At 34.8% G+C, this 6,983-nt stretch overlaps 1 pseudogene; it reads left to right on the forward strand.

Moving 5' to 3' along the window:
- Positions 1–364: 364 nt before the first annotated feature.
- Positions 365–483, forward strand: LOC120609809 (uncharacterized; annotated as a pseudogene).
- The last annotated feature ends 6,500 nt before the right edge of the window (positions 484–6,983 follow it).

The following is a 6,983-nucleotide window of genomic DNA, read 5'->3' on the forward strand; positions in this document are numbered from 1 at the left end:
AGTGTCACAAACTGACCTCTGGGTTTACAGAAGTGAAATGTTAAACCCCAGAGGAAAGGATCAATATGGGATGTCAAGAGAGTAATGAATGGACTCTGACAAACTACTAGAAATAAAATGCACTGTGATTAGGTAAAAAGTACAGAAAAAAATGCTAAGAAGTAGAGTCATGCGAAGGCTCTGTGTTATTCAAACAAAAAATAAAGTTCTTTCTGTATGTTAGACACTGCTAGGCATAAAAAAAGGAAAGCCCCTAAATTTTGAGGTAATTACTTTTCATATGGTAAAAAACATACAGGCAAACAAATAATTATGATTCAGTGCTCAGAATACTGAAACATCTAAAATTATAAATTCCCATTCTGTCTATGGCCATGCTACCCTGAACGAGCCCGATCCCATGTGATCTTGGGAACTAAGCAGAGTCGGACCTGGTTAGTACTTGGATGGGAGACCACCTAGGAAGACCAGGTACTGTAGGTATGAAAAATAAAGTAAAAAAATAAGCGATTGTAAACTGACAAGGTCCTTGCAATCTGTGAGGTCAACCAAGGGTTGCCTCACCTAAAAAATAAAAATAAATAAATAAAAACTAAAAAATTAAAAAAATAAATTACCCTCATTCTTAGTCACAACATCTTCACAATATTTTTTTAAACTGGGAGACTGTATTTACAAATACAAAACTTTCAGTTAAAAATTGAATTTATCCAGTACTATTGAATTTCTGTCTCACAGTATGGGCAGCATCTCAAACTTTTTTTGTTCTTATATGTGAGATAAAGTTGTTGACATCCTATCTTATCCATGGAGTCTTTTCACTCTGAGCATTTCTTTTTTTAAATTTTCCTGTTTATGTTATATATTTTACCCTTATAAATAACCTCTACTAGCTCAGTGCTTTTTAACTCGTTATACATAAATTTACTTCTATCCATATTAGACACTTGAATTCTACTAAAACTTTCCATTCCAGTCCAAGCTGCTAATTCAAAAACATATACAATTAAATGCACAAAGGAAAGAACAAGGTTAGTTATATAATAGTAACAATATTAGCATCCATATCACTATGGAATGTACTAACAAATTCGCATGCATTCTTGTATTTAATTTTTCCAACAATGTATGAGTTCAGGATTATTTTTTCTTCTTTTTTTTGTATGGGAAAATAAAAGTTAGTTAAATAAAACGACCAATACTAAAGACTGAATAAACGGCACATTAAATTTAAGCACTTACACATTGTGTCATAAAGAATCACCTAATTTACCAAGCTTAAAATTTTGTGACATAAAATCAAGAGTAAAGAAAGGATTTTTGATGCATTGGAGGACAATATTTGGCATTCATGAAAAAAAAAATAGGCTATGTAAGACGTGGATATCCAACATTAGCACAACTTAGGTCAATGAAGAGAAGTAGTTTGGCTTTCAAACCAACGTTTTCAGTTGAAAGTAATGACAGCTATTCATTTAAAATAAAGGTATATGACATTTCTGCTTTCAGGAATATAGAGGAGACTTACTTTTCCCTATTCCTCTCAGAAAATTACCCTTAATTTTAGCCTGAAAACCCTAGACAGTATATTAAAAAAGAAATGAAGAAGAAGAAGAAGAAGAAGAAAGGAGGAGGAGAGGAGGAGGAGGAGGAGGAGGAGGAGGAGTGAGGAGGATGAGGAGGAGGAGGAGTGGGAAGAAGGAGGAAGGAGAAGGAGAAGGAGTGGGAAGAAGAGAAGAAGAGGAAGAAGATAGGAAGAAGAAGAGGAGGAAGAGGAGAAGAGGAAGAGGAAGAATGATATATGAAGAAGGGGGGGAGGGGGGAGGAGAGAAGGGAGAAGGAGAAGGAGAAGGAGGCGGAAGGAGTATAGGAGAAGAAGAAGAAGAAACCTGGAGAGAAGGGAGACCCACTAGGAACCTCAGAACCCAAAGAACAATGTGTTGGGGGTGAGTTCCCTGGGTTTTCTTTTTGCCTCATATATCACAGACTTAGAGTTGAAAAGCTGGCACCTGGAAACACCAGTGGACACAGGCAAACAACACCCGAACAGGCACCTTTTCTCTCTAGCCAGAGTGTTAGGAAAGAACTTTGATACCGTAAATGCTCTACTCCAGCCAAACACCACAGAAAAATCTGTGGCCCCACTCCACGACGTCAGGAAGGGCTGAATGGGTAGCCTGGACTTGTACCTCTGCCAGACTGTAACTAGGCTCCCCATTCCCCCACCCCCACCACCAGGTGGGAGTCAGGGGAGGCCAGGTAGAAAACCTGTACTTTCACCCCTGCTGAGCAGTAACAAACACCCACACTGCACAGTGTCAGTAGAATCCACAGGGGAAATCTAGGCTTGTACCCCAGGAAGCAGAAGCAGATTGCTCCCCACTCCCCACAGGTGTTAGAAAGGGCCTAGGAGAGTCAGCACTTTCACCACTACTTAGCAGTGACAAGGCCACCACAACCACTGTGTCCATTCCAACCACATGTGGAGACAAAACTCCCACCCCTGCTCCGCAGAAAAGAAGAGCCATTCCCACCCGAGTGTCAGAGGAGGCTGAATGGGGAATCTGGATTCCCATTTCCACACGGCATACTCCCCCTTTTCCCTGCTGGAGCGCTACCAGAAAAAGCCAGTGACTAAGACGACTTTAACATTCTATCAACTTGACCAAATTTGTGACAGATTTCTTTCTGCCTCTAGGTCCCTGACCTCCCTTTCCTAAGTGCATTTACTTGAGTAAACTTTTAATTGCAAATTCTTTCTCTGCCCCTTTGAGATGTAAATCTTTTTAAAAGCTTCTTACTGGTTTTATAACCCGGGGCGTCCTGGGTTCTCAAGAACCTCTGAGTCATCTCTTAGACATGAACTCCTCAAGGAAGAAAGGGTCCCTCTCCCAGTCTCTGTGGAAGGTCCAAGTCTAGGTGGATGGATGGGTACCTTGCTCCAAGTTGTAAAACAAGCTCCTATTAGGAAGATTCCAAAAGGTTTGCTTTGCCTGCAGATAGAGCTATTAGCAAACACACATGTGCTAACATGAACCCCCATACCCAGCTCCTAAAAATTCCCCAGTCCTTCCTTTCCGTGCTGTTGAGTTTAGACTGCAGTCTTGTCTCTCCTCTATTGCAATTGTTATAAAATATTCCTGGCCTCTTTAACGTTGGTGCCGTCTTGGCTTTGACACCAGCTAAAAACATGCTGTCTCAGGACGGCTTTGGCAAGTTAGGGTTTCTGTGCTTCCATACAAATGTGATGACTTTCTGTTCTATTTCTTTAAAAAATGCCGATGGGATTTTGATGGAGATTGCGTTAAATCTGTGTAACGTTCTAGGTAATTAGGTCATTTTAACTATGTTGATTCTTCCAATCCAAGAACACAGAATATCTTTCTATTTCTTTGTATTTTCTTTGATTTCTTTTAATAGAGTCACGGTTTTCATCATACAGGTCCTTCACTTGGAAACAACCAAAATGTTCTTTAATAGGTGAATGGATAAATAAAGTGGTACATCCAGGCAATGGAACATTATTTCGCACTCAAAAAACAATGAGCTGTAAGTCATGAAAAGACATGAAAGAATCTTAAATGCATATTGCTAGTGAGAAAAGGCAATCTGAGAAGGCTATATACTGTATGATTTCAACTATATGACATTCTAGAAAAGCAAGACTATGGAGGCAGTAATAAATCAGTGACCACCAGGGATTATGGATATGGGAGGGATGAATAATCAGAACACAAGATTTTTAAGGGAGTGAAAATACTCTGTAGGTACTATAATGGTAGATACATGTCATTATATATTTGCCCAAAATCATAGAATGTACAGCACCAAGAATGAACAATATTATAAACTATGGATTTGGGGTAATAATGATGTATCAAAGTAGATTTATTAATTGTTCACAAATATATTGCTGTGGTGAGGGATATTGGTAATGGGGAGGCTATGCATATATGGGAGCAGGGGGCATGTGGAAACTGTATTTTCTACTCAATTTTGTTGTAAATTTAAAGCTACTCTTAAAAATAAATAAATAAAACATGCTGTCTCATATGATACTACCAAAAAGTCTAGGTTTTGAACAGAAATCACACATTATGCCAAGAACCAGGAAGACTTGAAGTGAATGAAAAAAGATAATCAATAAATACCAACAGCAAGGTGATAGAAACATTAGAATTATCTGATAAATCTTTTAAAATAACCATGATTTAAAAAATGGTTCTTCAATGTACAATTAAGGACATGCTTGGAGCAAATGAGAAAAAAAAAATAGAAAGTTTCAGCAAAGTAATGGAAATTATCAGCAAAGAGAAATGGAATAATCAAAACATTTTAGAACTGAAAAATACAATAACTGAAATTAAAATGCAGCTGATGACCTCATCAACAGAATGGAAGTATAGTATTACTATGTATTTTAAAAACTTAGTGTCGTTGGTCCTTATTTTACCGAATACTTGAAAGAAGATTATAGCCTATGATACTAATTAGAGAATTTGTTAAAATAAAAATGAACTATTCTGGAAGAAGGCTCTACCTTTATATATTTGTTTTATTTAACTGGGTTGATAAAGATTTCTAATTTGGCAAAACTACCATTTTAGGTTTGTATAATTATAGTGTATTGGAAGGTACTACATTAAACATTTCATACTTATCACTTTAATGTTTTACAAAGTATGGGACATATAAAATTGTTATTACAAGAAATAATTGGATGGTCTGTGGTTTTAACATTAAATAACATTGAATCATAGAGAGAAAAAGATATTCTTTTTCATTTCTCTTTCTGGCCTTATCATATCAAAGAGAACATCTCTGCTTAATATCACGATTTCTTTATAATCTCTTCCTCTTTTAACAAAAATAAAGCCTCAGGCTCAGAATCTTTAGCTAGCATAATATTTAGGTATTTGGTAGGATTTTGTAGCATTGCTTTGTTTTCAAAGTGTTTATCTTTTGGTTTCTTGCTATTTATGGAAAACATCTTTGTTTTCCATTATAATGGTGATTTGAAATTTCCTTTTAAAAATACATTTAATTTTTTAAAAGATTCAATTTAAAGAAAATAATAAGCAAAAAGACTATATATAAAATGAAAACTAGCAAAACACAGAATGGCATTACGCTAATACAGAATTTTAATTATTCTGCATTAACTCGTTGGGCTTCTCATTAACTATGAGATTAATATCTCAATTTTACAAGTGCAGGAAATGAAGCAGAGTGATTTATTCTAGGTTCTACAGATAGTTATAGATAGATCCTACGTCTTATAGATTCAGCTTCTCGACTAGTCCCTCTTCTTTTAAAATAATGCCACCACAAATTAAGAAATCACACTTCCTCTACATAAGAATTCTCGAACACTGATAAAATGACTGTGGCAATCTTAAATTGTTCCCTGCGGTTAACAAAAAAAAAAAAAAATGTAGTTTTTAGTAGTAATCACTGAACTTGGATAATAAAAAATGAAAATAAGTTTATTTTTAATCTCTTTAAAAGACTTCAAATAAGCTTACTTTGCCTGTTGTTACAATGCAGATCATTTAATAAAAAGCTCAGCAGGCAAATAACTTAAGGGATTCTCATGTTCTTTCTTCTGATAAGTCATCCATTTCTAGATATTGTAACTCATTTTTTTTTAAAGATGCTATTAAATTGAAGGAGAAGCCCTAAGTAAATCTAAGACTTTGCATTTAATAAATGACTCAGTGAAATTTACAAGATTGAAAAGCATTGGCTAGATGGATTAGGGAGAGAGCAAAGGAATATATTTGCATAAGTTTTGCTCTAGAATTGAATTACATGTTACATCTTCTGGAGGTTCAAGGCAAAAATCATGGATATAGCTATGATCAGGGAATTGAAATGGATAGCTTTTATTATTCAAAGAAGTGGACTTTGATATTAATCTAAAGAAACCAAAGAGAATGCATCACTTATTTGATGAGCATACTTAAACAGAATTTAATGTACAGAATGGATACAACTATAAAAAATGTGTTTCCTTCATTTAATTCTATTGATGTATAAATCATTTTTGGTTGAGATACTCATAGAAGACATTAAAGCCTTTGAGATTTTTCTTATAAAATTGTAGAATCATTTGTGAAAGGACACTTTTAATGCATTGACTTGTACTCAAATTCCAAATTTAATAATCTAAAACTAGGCACTTGAACTTCTTTTTAGGAAATCATAAAGACGAAAAAATGGTATCTTAATTATTTTTTCATTTGAATTTGTTTAAATGCATTGCTTTGAAATAACTAAAAGCTCTGCCCACTTGAGGATAATAACTAGTCTATTGTACTAATTAAGGGCAAAGAAAACAAATTAGGGATTAGATTTCAATGACTAGAGTAAAAATTTCTTGAATTTTTAATCTTTTCACTTCTGGTGTACTTAGGATGCATGCTTTATTATCAATTTCTGAATATATAAACTAAAACAGGTATGAGATGTAGCTTTGGGTAGATTTAGTAAACCAATGTTGGTAAAATCCATCTACAGGGTAAGGTAAATTCATAGGACAGTATAGTGGGTATACTTTATTTAGCAGTTTGTAGTTAATAACTGCAGTGTTACATAATGTGATCAAATCTCATCCATACAATAGCTGTGAGATTCTAAAGCATTAAAATCAAATAAGTGTGGCCTATTGGTAACTTACAGATCTTGGAATAATTCTGGTAGAACAAGCGTGAGCTCAATACGTTTAACAGACTAACAAAGATATGTGAGCAGTTGAAATCTATTGTGCTTTCACAAAAACATTGTGATGCAGATATAGTCAGTCTAATTTTCAGAAGCATTTGCAATTTAAACGATTAAATGGAGGAGACAGCTAAGAAACCACTCTCAAAATAATGTTTCTACTACCTTAATTATTGTATTTCTGAGGAATATGATCCATTCTGTTATGTATCCTATGCACAAACTTAAATGTTTTATGATGTGGAACAATATTTCAGAAT

Source organism: Pteropus medius, unplaced genomic scaffold, assembly GCF_902729225.1.
Source record: "Pteropus medius unplaced genomic scaffold, Ma_sr-lr_union100, whole genome shotgun sequence".
In the NCBI taxonomy this organism is placed as follows: Eukaryota; Metazoa; Chordata; class Mammalia; order Chiroptera; family Pteropodidae; genus Pteropus; species Pteropus medius.